The sequence below is a fragment of the Pteropus medius genome, unplaced genomic scaffold (assembly GCF_902729225.1).
Source record: "Pteropus medius unplaced genomic scaffold, Ma_sr-lr_union100, whole genome shotgun sequence".
In the NCBI taxonomy this organism is placed as follows: domain Eukaryota; kingdom Metazoa; phylum Chordata; class Mammalia; order Chiroptera; family Pteropodidae; genus Pteropus; species Pteropus medius.
Window position 1 is genome coordinate 1,121,620 of NW_024351729.1, and position 18,374 is coordinate 1,139,993.

An 18,374-nucleotide genomic window follows, 5' to 3' on the forward strand; every position below is an offset into this window, starting at 1 on the left:
AGACACACAGCCCTTAACTTTTTCCCTATAAGCTGAAAAAGACATTAGGGAGGCAATACAGCCTTTTAGCCTAGTTTTTGGCATCTAGAAAATTCAGGATTCTTGTCCCCCTTACACTTTCAAAGGATCAAATTTTAACCCTTTCTTTTGACTAAAGAGGAAGTATACATGTCTCCTTGCCAGATTATGTTTCTTTTCCCAGATTCTGGAAAGGGACTATTAAAACTGTGTCCAGGTAAAGTCCAGGTGAAGAAACTGTTTTAAACAAATAAATCTATAATGCATCATACCTTGAATTAAGGTCCTCTCCTTGTCTTTCTATCTCTCTTACGTAGGGGGCTACATCTGCAGATCCCAGAGAATATTATTATGTAGAAAAATAGTGTACTATGCTAGCATAAAGGAATGGGAAGTACACTGCATTTGGATGCAGAAAGCCTCACTTCAAATATCAGCTCTGCCGCTCACCAATTTTGTAAACACAAAGTCCTTTATCTCTGTGTGCTCCAATTTTCCCATCTGAGTAAAGGGCTTTGCCCTGACCAGTGTACAGGGTTTAGTGACACTCGAATGAGTAATATATGATTAAATTCCAAATTGCAAAGAGCCACATAAAAGTAGATGGTGGTGTTATTATTCCTAAACCGACTTTTCCAAGAATACGGTAGTCTCAGTTGCGCATGCCACTTAAGAGCAATATCATGAACTTTTGAGCCACATTTGTGCTTGCCAAGATCTTAATGACCTCAGAGTATTCTATATAATCTAATACATTTGCTACCTTGAGTCCACCTAGAATCAGAATGGCTGTTCTGTACAATGCAGGTGAGTCGACTGTCTATAATCTCAGCAGTGAGCAGGTACCCTGCACTGTGCTAAGCACTGGGTGGGAAAGGATGACACAAAAGAAATAAAAGGCATGCCCACTGTCTTCAAGGAATACATGCAGACACTAAGAAAATAAACATGAAACAAATAAATATCAGCCAAAGCATATATTGTGAGGTGCATTAAGCCCAGTACAAACTCAGAGAAAGGAACACAGTGTAGGGTGAGATTAGTAATGCATTATTATTACTTTTTCTTAATAGAAGAAGTCCAGGAATCTTTAGCTTTGGAACTAGAATCTCTGGAGAAGTATTCCAGAAGTATTCCAACTTTCCAAGTAAGCAGATCTAACCCCATAGCTTTTATTTTAACTTTTCACTTAGGTTTGCCTCGTTTTGATTATTTCCGTCACCACCACACTGTTCCGCAGGGGTGGCCTGCTCTCACTAAAATGAGTGGACTGAGTAAGAATCAAAAGTCAACCTTCTACTAATTTTTTCTAGAATATCTGAGACAGACCAAGACTTGAAAAACACCTTGGTAAATATTCAAAAAGAGTATTAGGAAAACAATTGCAGGGAAAATTTAATTATTCTCTTGGCATGCCAGACATAAACATCCTATTACCAAAGGGATGGCACAATTTTCAGGCACCTTGTGTGGAATCTTAACTGACGTGCAGAGACAAAAGGCATTTATGGAGAAGCTACAACTCTCAGTATTCTAGATGCTGAGGATACAAAGATGATAAGATCGCAGGACTTATAGCAGAATCAGTATACATAAATGCTCAGTGCTTGCTCAGACCAGTATTTCAGTATCTGTTATTAAAATGGTTATTATCAGCTCATCAATACAGTCATTTTACATTTAAATGTAAACAGCTTTTATAAGAAAGATAGATGAAAAACACAATCAACCTCTCACAGTCCCCTCCAGTTTCAGTGTCTTCTTTCCAGCTACCAAAAGCACATGGTATGACAGGGCCATGGAAAACATTTGCAGGAGAACTGAGTTAAATTAGCATTCTCTCTTATTCTTGCGAGTTTTGTGACTTGGGCTTTTCTACTATGTTTTGCTTTGGGATCCTACATTCAATTTAGGAAACAGTAAAGCATACATAGGTGTTGACCAGGTGTGTCTGCTTAGTAGATGTGATTGCATTCGGGAAAGAGAACTTGACCATTTCTTAGTTCTTGAAGAACTGATTCTAGGCCTCAGTGCTTGAGTGTGAAGCTCAGAAATCTATTGCAGTTCCAACGAAACCCATTTCAAGTGAACAAATTATAATAACATATGCCTAGTGGGTAAATTTTTTATCAGTTCTGTTTTTCACAGCAATCCTGAAAGGTATTTATTTTTCTCAAGTCACATATAAGGAACTATGGTTTAAAGTTTACCTGTTCAAGTTTACTCAGCTAATAAGTGGGAGACTTAGGATTTTATTTCAGAGATGTCTAACTCTAAAGCGAATGGTCTCACTGCTTACTCGCTCTTAGATTTACCTGACACCAACACTTCCAATCTCAGAAGAAAAGGTGTCTCGGTGCCCTCCACGATTGATCCTTCCTTCTGCATTCTTTTTTTTTTTAAGTTAAAGTATAGTTGACATACAATATCATATCCCTCTGTACCCTTTGTCACTCCCCTCCACATCTCCTTCATTATACATTACACTCTAAGGGCCCCCTACATCATCAGAGCCCAATTTCTAATAGAACTTGACAACTGAACAGCCATGAGAAAAGTGGCAATGAGCATAAATAAAAGTGATTCTAAGATGTCGACCCCAGAAGATTAGCAAAATGATGGTTCTAGTATAACAAATATCTAAAGGAAGAGACACTGGTACTAGAATAGAAGAGCACATAACTGAGTAGGTGCATCTCTGCACTTATACAGTATGAAATAGCATAACCATAATTTTTGAACGGAAAAATATTGCATATTGTTAATAGATTCTCTTTCTGGCTAAAGCTACTGTGAAAATAATAATCGTGACAATAACAATAATGGCTAGGATGCATTAGGTACTTCCTATGTGTCAAATACTATGTAAGCACTTTATATGTGTTAATTAACTTAATCCTCAAATAAATGCTATAAGTTATTATTTCTCCTGTCTTACAGATGAAGAAAGGAAATGGAAGCTCACAGAAGCTAAATAACTTGCATCGAGTCATATGTCAAGAATGACTAGATCCAGGTTGTACAGCCTTTTCTAGCTGTACAGCCTTTTCCCTTAGCATGGTTCAAAGGAATTATATGATGTTTATTTTCTTAACTTAAACTCTGTCACTAATTTTTTTTAAACAAATGATAATACTGAGAGAATCCCTAAAATGTCTTTAGTGTAATATCTTTTCAAGTAAATATATGAACCAACGAATTTAATTATAAGTGTTCTCTATATCCGAACTTCATAAATATATAAATATTCAAATAAATACCATTATTTGAATATTTGTACTAAAAATATACCTTTTTATATTTAGGCACAATTAAAAATATTTTCTTTTTAGTATTAAAATTTTTTAAATTCTTAAAATATGAACTTTCATTTTAATCTGGGTGTTTATATTTTAGCATAAGTCATATTTTGAGAAAAGTGTACAATTTTACATTTTAAAATATTGTCTTGTTTCCTAAGGCGATCAACAATAACATTTAGCAGTTATAGAGAGTCCTGTGACCAAAATCATAAATGACCTGATCAATAATGTTGGCTTGTATAGCACCCTACTTTTCGCATACTGTTCGAGCACACATACTCTTGGAGACTCACAATAACCCAGTAAAATTATATGAGCAGGATGATCATCACCATTTAATATTGGGATTGAGAGAGATTAAGTGATTTTTTTCAGAAGTCACACAGTGCAAACAACAGTCTCAAATATAGTTTTCAAACTTCTACCACTCTATCCACTGTACCTCATGAAAATTAAACTATAATCCAAATTTTACTAACTAGGAAAGTAGTATCAAAAGAATCTGCGGACTGGGGATCTATACAGTATGGTAACTACAGTTAATAATAATGTATTGTATCCTTGAAATTTGTTAAGAAAGTAGGTTTGAAGTATTCTCACTCAGAAAATAAAAAATGATAACTATGTGAGGTGATAGATGTGTGAATTAACTTGACTATCGTTATTATCTCACAATGTATACATATATCAAATCATCACATCGCATACCTTAAATGCATATAATTTTATTTATCAATTACAGCTAAATGAAGCTGGAAAAAAGGTAATAATAATGATGATGATGATGATGATGATAATAATAATAATGTCTGCAGAACCATAATGATTATGAGCAGAGACTCTGAAGTCAGACTGACAGAGTCCACTTGGCCATACCACTTACCAGCTGGGCGACCATGAAAACACTGAATGTCTTCTCTGCAACTCAGTTTTCTCATCTGCAAAATGAGAATAAAAATATTATCTACCTCACTGTATTGTTTTGAGGATTAAATGAGTTCGTATTTGCAGAGCTCTTAAGACAATGTCTGACATAAAAGTAATATTGTATAAGTGATGATTAAATAAAAATAAGTACCTGTGTTAGTGCTTCTTTAAAAAAAACATAATTTGTCATCAGTTTAAAATTTAATAATTAAAATTTACTTAAAGATCAAAACCCAAGGGAACTAGAAGGAAGTTTAATTATCGACCACTATATGCTCAATTCAGTCCCCCATTTCGTTTTCTTCTATAATACGTATTAAGGCATGCTTTAAATAGAGCAAAATTCACCTTTTTAAGCATATAGTTCTTTGAATTTTGACAAATGTATATAATCATATAACCACCATCCAATCTAGAGAATATTTTCTTCACCCACAAAAGGTCCTCCATTTGAAATCAATCTTCTCCTCCCACCCCTACCCCGGGTACCATTGATCTGATTTCCATTCCTACAGCTTTGCCTTTCCTGACTGCTGTATAAATGAAATTACACAGTATGTAGCCTTTTGTGTCTGGTGCTAAGATTCATCCATGCTGTTACATGTATCAGTAGTTCACTCGTTTTTAAAAAGTCCTATGTTTACATGTTTTTTTGAAAATCCCTCATTCTTAGCCATTAATCCATTATTTATTTATTAAGCCTAGTAAATACTGAAGCATGGATGATTGTTTGTATTGGAATAGACAATTCTCTGTAGCTAAAATGAGAGTCTATGAGTCAGGGCTTCCCCGAAGGGAAACATTTTAGATGGCAGGACTAGGTACAGGCTACAAAGGGGAAACTGTCTAAAAACTCAGTGACACCATAGCCCATTTATACCAAATGGGTTTGCTATGCTCCATATATTGCTTTAAAAAAATTAAAGGTCGAAGATTCTCAAGTTGTTTCTCAACAAAATGAGGAGTCATTCAGCCTTCAGACTCTGAGTTCTCACATTGTTGAATTGACATTTCCCAGAGGTCTGGGAAATGTGTCCTTGATATGGAGGGTAAGGAAATCAATATGACCTATTTTATCACATTTCACAAGTCAATCAGTATTTTGTTAAATATTTTAAAATTTTCCTGTGCACTGGGGCAAACTATTCCTTCAGCTCCTTCAGTAACTTCAGTTTTGTTTTGCAGAGCTGTGGAATTCTCTGTCTTTGAAAGGAAATGCAGAAAGTTTTTGTAAACTGGCTCTTCAAAAGGATAGTGTTCTATCTAAAACTGCCATTTTATGTGTCATTTATGTTGTAGTTTTGTTTTACATTCATATCTGTGTTCAATGTTTGAATAAAAACAATTACACCAGTTATCAATGTCAGAAGTATTCATTATCAATTTTTTAAAATACTCTTTTTGACAATCTATGAGTAATAAAAAGATTCATCACTATCTTCCTCTGCCAAATGTAGATATACCAAATAAGAAATGGCTAGCTGTGGTCAAGTGTTAATGCTGAAAAGTAGAAACTTCTGTTCACAATCCCTACTATCACAATTCTTTATAAGTATGTTACTAATCATTAAGAAGCTCACATGACATTATTGATTTGAAAATATATGATACATTTGGATTATAATTTTTATTTAAATACCTTAAAGTAATCAATGAGTTCACTTTGGTATAAATACACAATTATGAATAAAGATAAGCTCTGACCACAGTAATTGAAGTCTTAGTAAATATTAAAATTAGTCACTATGTAGCCAAGTTTTTCAATGTTGTAAACACCACAAGGACCCAGTGATTCATTGATCATACTGCTTAGAAATCAAGAGCATTCTGTATATTGAGCTTCCATTGCCATAATTACTATTTAAATAAAACTCGTGGATATCTGTCCACAAAACACCCACACATACAAAAAGGTGGTGAAAGAGCACTTCGTAAACCTGACTTTGAGTATCTTCTTAAGTTATTGCAGCCACATAAATCTGAGTCCTCCTTGACAGCCAAATACAGGAACATTAAATCCTCCTGTGATCACTCATTATAAAAAATGGGTTATTATTCCTACTACATATAAAGTACTAAAGCAGGTTTCCCCAATTGGAAAGTATATTATTTTAAAGTTTTTTTGTGTGTGTGGGTTTTTTTTTGTTTTTTGTTTTTAAGTATGTGACTGATATCTCATGAGATTTGGAAGAACACATGGATCTCATTTTCTTGTTGTACAAAGACTTACTTTTGTTTTCTCTGGAATAATTGCAATCATAAGATATTATTGGATGAGTGAGATTTTATAACTGTGCCTTGTCTTCTCTTTCAGCATCATCTCTACTTCAATGATTTTGAAATGAGAGGAATCTGGAAAATTGTTCCTGAAACATCTGAAGTCTCTTTTCCATAAATATAATATATAGCTAAAACAATCAAAGGACATTTAGGACATTTGGCAATTTTTCCCTAACTAAAATTAAATTTACACACATTTATCTGTAATTTGTGTCTTGGAGTCAGTCTCTAAGGTCTATCAGTGGGCTTCAGAAGCCACAGTGCACTTAATTCACTAAATTTATTCTACATTCTGCTCAATTTTTATCAATCTGTTAAAAATCTCCACATTACTTCAATTATTTGGGACATGGAAATCATCAGTAACAGAAAGAATAAAGAAGTTACTGGGCTTCTAAGGCATGAGCATCAGCCACCACACTCTCATTTCAAATGTGCCTTGCTCAAGGAAGAGAGAGTTCTGGTTTAAAAAGTTATATGCAGTTCAATATAATGTACATTTGTTGAGAGATAATTTTGAGGACGCAAATATATATAGGATGTAGTCCTGGCCCTCCAACAGCTCACCTGGTTTGGTGATAACAGACACAAGCACTGAGGTCTATAATCCACATAATACTTGAATGAATTCTATTATACAAGTACACAGAACAATGGAAGAACAGGGTAAAGGTAAAGAAACTTAGAAGGAATATGAAAACAATTTATGGTTGTCATGGTATTTTAGCAGAGCTTCAAAGAATGATTAACATTCCAGCAAAGAATGGGTGAAGGAAGGTTAGGGAAGACAAAGAGGGAACATTCAAGTAATTTAAAGAAATTGTTAGTAGCCCAGCACAGTTAAATCATAGCCTACTCAACACTACAAAGTAGAGGGAGTGAGACAATATTTTTTAAAATATGAAGTATTTACAGTAAAGGACATGGGGAAAAGGGTCAGGAAATATTTAAAAGCCAACTACAATAAATCCCAACCTTAACAATTCCTTCATCTTTTAATGGTCTAGTCAGTATTTTAAGATAATATCTATGTTAATTACTACATTTCAGGATACTATAATTTTTTTATGATTTAGCCAACTAATAAACTACTGAACTGGATTCTCCAGAATGCTCTGTCATTAGAGAGGGACAGAAGGACATCGATACTGTCTCCATATCTTTACTCTTATAGTAAAAATAACTAATTTCTAATACTCTGCATGGTTTTGTTTCTTGTAGAACCACACCCATATTTTTGCTTCCAAAAGAAGACATAGCTCAAGAAAAAATGTGCATGAATCAGTAACCATACATAGATTCGAATTCTGTTTTTTACATAGCAACCTCATCTTATTTCTTAAGTTCACTCCAAAGTGGTTTTTAGAATCCTGAGTCAACACAGCAGAGAGAAGTAGAAAACACAAATCTACGGGTCCCTCTCTTATCTAAGTCTGCGAGTGTTACAAGCCCTATAACATATTTAGAAAGATAAATACAGTTTCAAATTCCAAGTCCTGAAGAAAGGGAATGAATAGCTAGTATAATCAAAGTAATTTTAGGTTTTAAAAAAGGAAACTATCAAAACTCATCTTGAGTCATTAAGAACTTGAAGTGTGATGTCTCTGAAAGGACCATTATTCAGAATAGTATCTCTGGCAGTAGTGGGCCATGGGAAACAGCCTCTGACTAACCACTTGACCTGAGAAGGGCCCCATACGTCATCAGAGATCAATTCCATGTTTGCAGATGGGATAATGAAATGCCTCTTCTTCTTTCCAAGTATTGTTACTGGGAACAATTCATGAATTAGTTTTATAAATTCTAAAAATTAATAAAATGTAAGCTATCATTTGTATTATTATTACTACACTTAAGGGATGATTAAACACAAAAAGGCTGAAAAGAACCTTACTCAATTTTTTGCTTAAGAATGAACAGTTTTAGATCCTGAAGTTATTTTTAGCCATTAAAAGTGTATTTGCAACGGGTAAAAGGACAAGACAAGTGAGCAATGTAATGTTCCTTGGTTTGGCAGGGTTCCCTTCAGAGTGCTAAGCTCAGAAAGAACTTCCAACTAGAGCACTGATCTAACAGGATGAGCTAAGAGGAGAGAAAATTTGGAGAGAAAGGACGGGAGAGAATAATGAAGGAGACAATCTGATATTCTCCTAGAAAAAAAAAAACAGACATTCCACTTGCTTAAAAGTACAGACTGTACAGAATTGAAATAGTATTCCTTTACCATTTCTGACTATGGGCATTTCATACAAAACTACTATAAAAGATTTTATTTGATTAAATTTTTTTAAAAAAATACAAAATGACGTGTGGTATCCCAAGTCTTTGTTTTGATACTGCAAAGGACTTTCACAACAAGATCCTACTAAATTTTCTCAACCCCACGGTAGGATATGAACTTCATTTTATAGATAATTACACTTATCTATAATATAAATATAAGTTCAGTGAGGTTAAGTGACATTCAAAAATTACATAACTAGTGAGGAAATCACTCAGGACTCAAACTCAGATCTGACTTCCAGCTCTTCCTCTACTTCAAAGAAAGGTTTTAGCACTCTTTCATGCTCCCAGGATCATATTTTGTTGAGGTTGGGGGAGATGGGGAGTCTGTGAGGATTTCCTTTTTCCAAGTCCAGATTTTTTTCATATATTTCAACCATAGCAACATATGGCCACGGTTTGAAATCAGATGCAAATATGAGGTTCCTGCTGTATTCAATTCAGTCAGAAATTAAAGAGATATGCAAAAATGTAAAATAATACTTTTCTCATTAATTTTTGGGTAAAAATAGCTATTTTCATAAAAATACATTATTTATGTTAATACAAAATAGTTGTAATATTTTTATTTTAAATTAATTGATAACTTTTGAGTTTTTTCCCCAGTTTTGATTTCTAAAATGGTTAACATCAATGGGTATAATATAGAAAATGTTATTTGGAGTTCTCAGTAATTATAAAAGTGCAGAGGGCTCCTGAGACCAAACCAAAAGTTTGAGAAACACTGTCCTACATCATCATCCAGGCATATCCATTTCTCTTCTACATTTTAAATATTGTATTTAATTTTCAAGTTTACAAAAGTAGCACATGCTTTTCCTCCCACCCCTAAGATAGGGAAAATGGAGAAAACATAAAGAAAATCATTTCATTAAAAAACCCTGATATAATCATTGTTAACATTTACAATACGTATTTCTCTTGAAGTTTTTTTCTTTTGATAATACGTTTTACGTGAAATCTCTGCTTGATGTACTGATTTTTTCCCAATGAACACTGAGATAAGCATTTAATGCATGTTACTAAAAATTCTGTAAACAGCTCTTTTAATGACCGTATAAGATACTATCATGTACAATCTGTAACTAATTTAACCATTCCCCTATTGTTAGGTACTTAAGCTGTCACTCAATTTACAATATTATAAATAAAGAAAGATAAAGAGAGTGCTTGGAAAGATTCTCTAAATTTCTGAGTAGTAGATAAAGGTACCTGGAGGCATGTACATGCTTTGTTGTGGTTAGAGAAGGATATGTTAAGGCTGTTGAACTGCCTTTAAAAGAATGTTTATTTAAGCTTATTTATTTAGTTTACTAATAATGTTTAAACTGAGATCCAAATGACAAAAGGTAGAAGACCATGAGAATTTCCAGAGGAAGAAAACTCCAGCAAAAGCTCATACAAATACATTAAGATAAGATCTGCTGGATATATTTAAGGAATAGAGATGACTAGAATGGTCAGATGCTTCAGATTACTGTTTTTCTCTTATGTGGCAGAAATTTCTCACAGGCCCTTGTTTTTTCATCCTGCTACTTTAACCTTTAAGAAGATATATATTCATTGGAATACATCATGCCTACCTGGAAGAAGTGTATCTTACTCTTTATCCTCAATTTTCCATATAGAGGCTGGGAAAATGAATATATAAAGACGTATCATTGTATAGTAAAGATAATGAATGGGTTTACAAGTACAGAGCCAGTCTGGCAATCATTCTTCTTTTGCAGTAGTGCTGGAGTGAAGTGAGATTTCTTACTGCCCTTCTGTGATTATCTGATTATGAGCAATGGACTTTGTAAATATGAAACAGTATGAAGTTCATCTTTAATTGGATGAGATGTGGATAGCAAAATAGAAAACATGTATTAGAAGGTACCACTTTGGGGGGAAATCCAGTGATAAAGGAAAGACAGGGTAGAGGTTTGCTAGAAAGATGTGAAAGACTAGAAAAAGTTTAATTTGTTGGTTTGTTGGCAGATAGGAGGCACATACTGACCAGAGCCATTTATCAGACACTTTTATTAATATGTGTGAGAAGTCAATTTAGTCATCCAGAAATTGTTTTCATAATAGTGGATGAAAAACAAATTAAAAGTCTGAATATCAACCCCATAGTTGCCATTGTAGAACATATATAAGTTGCCCTCTCGAGGAATATATATATAATAATAATAACTAATCATTAGAAATGATGGTCAACATCTAGCCACCCATTTCTCAACTTGAGAGATAAACTAAAAATTTTTTCAGCAAGTCAGTTTTTAAATTCCAAGTTGGAAAGCAAAAGGAAGCTGTTTTTATTTTTTTTAAAAAAATCTACTCTAATTTATTGATTTATCAACTGCTTTATGTATTCACTCATTCAACCATGTTAATAACTTTCCTTCTCTAAAATCCCATACGCTTACTAATCTGAATTGCTAATTCCCTACATATCATATGCTGATGTATACTACTATTTATGCTTTCACATGATGTTCTTTCTTTTCAATAGACTGTGACGCAAGAGAAAAAAAACTAATTTTTTGGTAACGTTTTATGAGCTGGATTTCCATAAATATGAAATGTTGGTTAGGCCTATGATTGAGCACTTTATTAATTCTATTCTTACTTAGCAAAGATTTATATAATCCACATACAAGTAGTGATTAAAAACTTAAATACAAAAAGATATAATTAATGCCAAGAAGGGGGATGAACCATAGGACAATGCCATAAGTAACTACGGAGTCAAATTTATTCGGGTAGCATTTAGTATTTTCTCTTCTCTTCAAAATTTAGACTGGCCCACAAAGTTATGTTTGTTTGTTTTGGGTTCATCAAATCATAAAGCTGAACTGTGACTAATAAAAAAGATAGTCAGAATTCTAAAAATTCAGTTGATAAAGGCTGTTCAATTAGAGTCCAAATTACGTACAGATATAGCTCTGTAGAATCTTCTGCAGTCAGAATATTTATCCTGATGTAATAAATTCCCACAGGAAGCAAGAGATGTATTTGATTTTGCCTTTTGCCCTATTCTCCAACAGATTTATTCTCCATCCTTCTGGATACAACTCTTTGCTCCAAGAGGCTGACATTTACAGGTTGCATCAGCAGACAGCCTTGTCCTCCAGCTAGTTGTTATGATCTGGCCATTGGGAAGCACAGAAAGGGGTTGGAAAGTAGGAAGAGAATGAGGTCAGAGTGTTTATTCCCCTGGCCTCTTCCTGCTAGGCTGTGGTTAGAGAAGCTACATTCCTATGGGGAGATGTTTTCCTCCAGCAACATCTCCCCAGGTTCCCAAAACTGCTCTTTTTTCCTCCTCTAGAGTGCGTCACCATTTGTTGTTGGTTCTACTTTCCTTCTCACACCCTTGTAAGAGTGTTTTCATTCATTATCCTCCATTCTCCCCTTTGAGGATCTCATTTGTTTCTTACCAGGATCCTAATAGACACAATCTATCAAAAATAGAATGTTTCCAAGTGTTGGCAAAAGAAGAGTATTAAGGGTATTAGTGAGAGAGATGAAAAAAAAAATGTCTGAAAAGAAATGATCCAGATGAGATCAAGGCAGATATTTGTTTTAGCAATTTATAGGTAAGGATTTCACCAATTTATAAGACAGAATTCGTAGTTAAAAGCTAAACATATAATAAAAACAATAACAGTAATAATAACAATAATAATAACATTTATTGAATTCTTTGTGCCAGGCATTGTACTAAGTGCTATGTGAACATTTTATCATTTAATGCAAATACCATCCATAAAATAGGCTTATAGTTAAGGAAACCAAGCTTAGAATGGTTAAGTATAATCGAGCAAAGGTAGTAGTTGGAATTGGGTTTCAAACTAGAAGGAATCTTTTACTCCACAGTCCATTTCTCCAACTACAGGACAACATCACTAAATGGTAGTTATTTAGCCATATCATTTCTACCTTTTTCAATTTTTACATACACACATGCACATTTACATAATCAGGTAGCATAGCACTTAATGAAATGACCTGCAATATTAACAAGATCAGAGCTTAGAAAGTCAGTGGGCAAAGCACAGGCAAGTAAGGAGTGCTTCACTATAAATGTCACTGTCAGCCATGCCAACTGCAGATGGCAAAAACTGAGTAAAGATAGACTTCGAAGGAGAGATCAAGAAAATAAATCCAAATAAAAGCCACAAATCCTTCCAGCTTGTTTCTTTCCTACTTTTCTTTTTCTATCTAATTATCAGCAAATTTCAGCCCCATTAAGTGCCAGTATGCAAACTAAAAAGAGAAAGTGAAAAATAAAGGAGATAAGGAATACAAGCAAACACAGAGGAAGAACAAGACAACACATGAGAAAACAGAGGCATAGTTCAAACAAAAAGTTCTTTAGACTCTGATATTTCTATTAAATCACACAAATAATGAGTCAAAACATTTATATTAACAGGAGATGGAAAACTAGTTTATCAGTGCTCAAAAAGAAAATGAAAGATAAATATGAAAATATTTGGAAATGAAAGCAGTAATTGAAAGTAAAAGTAATGGAATAAAAATTACTGAAAACAGAGATAGTAAATAGGCTAAACATACACAAAAATGAAAGAGAAGATAATACGATTATTAAAATATATAAAAGCAATGATAGATACTGGAAGACTAAAGAAATCAAAGATTCAATACATACATAATTGGTGTTTCTGAATTTAAATATAGAACAAATGGAACAGAAAATTTATACAAGGATATAAGAGAAAAAACATTTTTACTAAAGAAAACATCTTTAATATATATATAGAAAGGGCACATATATCATAACAGAAGTTGTTTCTGGACAATCAACACCAACTCATATCTTGGCAGACATCGAATTTCCAAGATAAATAAAAAATGATATGAATAATTGAGGCAATTGAAAGAAAAAGTCCAATACAAAGGAAAAAAATCAAGTTGGCTTAGAAATTTTCCACAGTAATATTCGGCACCAGAACAAAAATAAAATGATGCCTACCAAATACTGAGAAAAAGGAAAAGCAGCAAAATAATTAATACATTTCAAAACAAAAATCTGCAATGATCAAATTCAGACAATCAAGAGATGATGGCTTTAGGTATAAAGAAATGGAGGGACGATGTGAAAAGATCATGCTAAAAACCGAAAAAAAGGAAGTTGCCAAAGAAAAAATAAACGTGTTAATTTTTATGGCATAAATAAACTAATCAAATTAAGGAGCTGGAGAAGAGGAAAGGTAGAAGATGAAATGTACTAATTTGCACATCCCTCATTGCTCAAAGTTATTAGATACTACCTCAAAATGAAATATTGAACTAGAGGGAATCTAGTATCTAACCAGGAAGTAGAAAGCTGACAAGTGTATTGCTCTCATTTTAATATTAAGTAAAAACCAGATAATCTTCAAAGTAATAATTTTTCTTTAATAGGAAGCTGAGGTTACAGGGCAATCAAGCAGCCTGTATTTCAACACTATGAAAAGAAGATGGGGTTGCAAAGCACACTGAAGTATAGAGAGAATGAGACAGAAGAAATATGTAGAGTGATAATGACTGAATGTTTTTCCAAAATAATAAAATTAAAAGGCACTGATTCAAGAAGCTCAGAGAACACCAAGCAGGATAAAAATGAAAGAGGAAAAACAAAACACCAAGGCACATCATATTTAAACTGCTGAAAACTAAATGTGAAAGAAAAAAATCTTTGACAGCCTGACTAAATAGATATACTACATGAAGAGAAACAAAGAATGGCACCAGATTTCTCAACTGAAATGTGAGATTGAAGACAATGAAATACCACTTTTAAAGTCATGAAAGAAAAAACAAAGCCAACCCAAAATTCATTACCTTGCAAAATCTTTCATGTCTTTCAGAATGAAACAGATTTATAGACCTTTTTTAGAGAAATAACAGGTAATTCATTACTGAAAGCCCTGCCCTATTTAAGATGTTAGAGATAATTCTTCAAGTGAAAGGAATATGACAGAAACTTGAGTCTACACAACGAAATAAAGATCTCTGGAAATGGTTAAAAGCTAAAATTATATATACAGTTGAGCCTTAACAACATAGGTTTGAACTGTGCAGGTCCAATCACACGTGAATTTTAGACTTTAGATCCATGATCGGGAACTGGCATACATAGAGGACTGATTAAGTTATACATGGATTTTTTTTTTTTTGACTGTGCACCCTACTCCCCCACACTGTTTGAGGGTCAACTGAATTACATATTTATATATTATATATACATGTACATAATATATAAAATACATAATATATTGATAAAATGTTTTATATTATATAAATACATAATAAAATATATAGTAGACATATACTCTATTATACTATAAATATACATATTTTATGAATTATATAATATATAATACATTATATAGAATATAGAATATTATATGTGACATTATAATCTATGTATTATATAATATGTAATATATATACAATATATGTAATATATATAAACACACACATAGGATTTTGAGTGTAAAATATTTAAGCTCCTGTTTTAGTTGGTAAGACTTTAAAGATATTAATTTTAGACTTAATTTTAATAGTTGTGTGAAAATAGCTAGGATAATAATTAAAAGACTAGAAATTAAATACATAAAATGCAATATAGATGGGGGCAAGGGGACTGGAATGTGAACAAAAAACAAAATCCACTAACCCCCTCCTAGAAAAAAGGAAGGAAAAACATTTAAAAAGTGGGATAAATCAAAAGAATGAGATGCAATATTCAAAATTAAGACATGGTAAATGTATATAAACTGAATTATGCAGTTAATAGCCATAGATTGGTAGACTGGATCTTGAGAAAAAGTAGCATTTGGAATAAATGGAAGAGAGAGGTGAAGAGAACAAGCTTTGGGAAAGTGTAGGGGACAGAATAGATTTTACTTATCAGTAAGTGAATGGACCAGACTGGACAGAGGTTTCATATTTAGAAGCATTAGAAATGACTTTCTCCAGCTTTAGAATTCATGTAGTAGAAAAGTGAGACTACTGAGGAACAGAAAGAAATTATAATAGTAGCATTCTAGTACTACTATAAGCATGTAGGGTAAATTAAAGGAGATAGCTTAAAATATAAGATTCCTTAACTCATTCTAAGGAAGATGATACATTCATTGTGGGCATGATGAATTGAAATCATTATCTTTGTTGGAAGATTCAGCCAGAAAGAAGGGATGAAGCTGAGGGGAAGGGAAAGCGAGATCTCATTTAATAACCTTTTCTCAAGATCAATTTCAATCACCCATATTTCACGGTTTATTACTTAAATTTACCAATATTTAAATGTAATTATTTGTTTTTCAAAAGTTTCGCTTTACAGTTCAATGTTTCCCAGAGAATATTATTTTTGATACATTCCAAGCCTCTTCTCTGCTAAATATTTTTTCTCTAATAGCATAAAAATGCATTAAAATACTGTGAATAAAATGCAAGTTTAGTAACTTCTCACTGGTACAGATAAAGTATAAATTTGAAATGGAATCTCTTAAAGTATATTTTGGAAATGAGAAAGGATGAGTCCTTCAAACATATGTACAAGTGAAGGAAATATAGTGAGGATATATCATGACCATAATATACTTTGCACCCTCCCAAATCTAAAAGTGGCACTGCTTTCAAGTTCTAACCAAAACCACATGTTAGGAACTAAGTACGAATGTAGTCAAGAACCTAAACACCAGGAACTTAACGGGACAACTCACCACACACCTTATCCCATAACAGGAGAAACTCCAGAAGGGTAGAATTAAGAGGGATGGACCTAGTGGCCTGTTGGCAGATGTGGATCAGGAGGAACACAGCTGTACGCTGAGTATTTTAGTGTTTCTAAAATTGCTGAATCAAACATAAAAAAATATCCAAAGTTGCAATATATCAGTGAGTTTAGAGAACAGAGTGCCATTCTCTAAGTTTTTTTTTTACATTTTTATAGAATAAGTGACCTATATTAAGCATTTCTGTCACCATGTCAGCTGTAACACAATACTTGAAGGCCACATCTTACTTACATGGTTATAGTTCTTGTTCCAATTTAGATATTCTACTAATTTCCACAAATGTAGCCCAGGCAAATTCCAGAGGAGCTAATGATCCTTTAGCCTAAAGGAGACTTAACTGAATATATAATTAGCCATGTATGTATGTATAGGAATTTCAGTAAAAGTGAAATATATTGAAAGGCAATGATGGAAAATTATTGAGAATAAAATTGTTGAACTTGGTCCTTGACTATTCCTGTCTGAAAAGCACCTTAATTCTTCAATTTAGTAAATCATTGTGTTTCATAAAGAAGTTTAGGTCTCTTTAGTGCTTCAAAAATGAAAATGAAGCACTTTCTCATTTACGAAACAGGGCTTTACCCTAACATGTTTGCTGAATGAATAATGACTAACTATCCCTCTAGTGCCTTACCTGTCCCACTCTTGGAAGTTTTTAGGACTTCTTCCTGGATTAATCACAACGTACTACAACCTACCTTGTTTCTAAATTATGTGTTCATGTGTGTCTAACTTCTCTACTGATTCAGAGTTTTAGACCTATTTATGTTTCTGTAATTACTGAATTGACTCAGATTTACTCTCAAATTATCAAATCCATTTCATCTTTAAATTTTAATCTCTGCACACAAGGATATTTCCCTACTTCATTCCATTTTCCCTTGTCTCAATATTATAAAAGATAAACTTTCTTTAAAGACTACAACTAGGTTTCATCCTATGGGCTGACTTCTGATTCATTCAGTGTGACTGCCAAGAGCACTTTACTGAGAAGTTGAGGACAAATCTTTGCATTGAACAGGAAAGAATGCTATATTGGCTTTAATTATGTCTGCTATAGGCTTAGAATGGTGGGGTGAAAAGTGGTAGAATACTTGACATTTATTTGTGACTGACCCCAGGTCTCTGGATCTACTTATACATATTAAGGTCTTAACTCATAGAACTCTCTCTAAACTATTTAAAGCCACCACACATCTTTTTGCAGAATTCTCTATTCTCTATAGTTTTTCATATCTTGAAGAGGGGAAATGGAATCCTAACACTGTTGTCTTAACAACAATGACACTTCATCTTTGCTTCATTTAAGGATTTTACCAATAGTCACCTCTATCCCCCACCTTCATATCAAGGCACCTAGAAAAAAAATCAAAGAAACACAACTCTTTCTCATTGGAATATGGAGACCCCTGTCTCAAGCACATAGCTTTTTCTGTTTCTTATTTTGTTAGTTAAAAGAGAAGAAAATTATTTTTTTAAGCCAAAGTGTCTGAATTAAGGAAAAAAACTATTATTTTGTGTTTACTTTATACCAATCATCATGCTAACTGCTTTACATGGATTATCTCATTTAGAATAGACAATCCTGGAATAAACTCTTATCATCTTCACCATCATCACCCCTAAATTCGAGATGACAAAATTGAGCCTTGGGGATGTTGAGTGATATGTTTAGAGCCTCAGAGTTGGTGAGTAGCAGAAAACGAAGATGAACTCGGGAAATCTAATTCTGAATCCCATGTTCTTAATTACAATGGGAGGCTACTTCTCT

The 18,374-nt window shown here is 33.2% G+C and overlaps 1 long non-coding RNA gene across 1 annotated transcript in view; it reads right to left on the reverse strand.

Moving 5' to 3' along the window:
* Positions 1 to 4,203: 4,203 nt before the first annotated feature.
* The window catches only part of LOC120587454 (uncharacterized), a 158,278-nt gene continuing 144,107 nt past the window's right edge, over positions 4,204 to 18,374 (reverse strand). The window contains exon 4 of the long non-coding RNA XR_005648968.1: positions 4,204 to 4,258. This is a non-coding gene — a long non-coding RNA (uncharacterized LOC120587454). The remainder of the gene's footprint in view (positions 4,259 to 18,374) is intronic.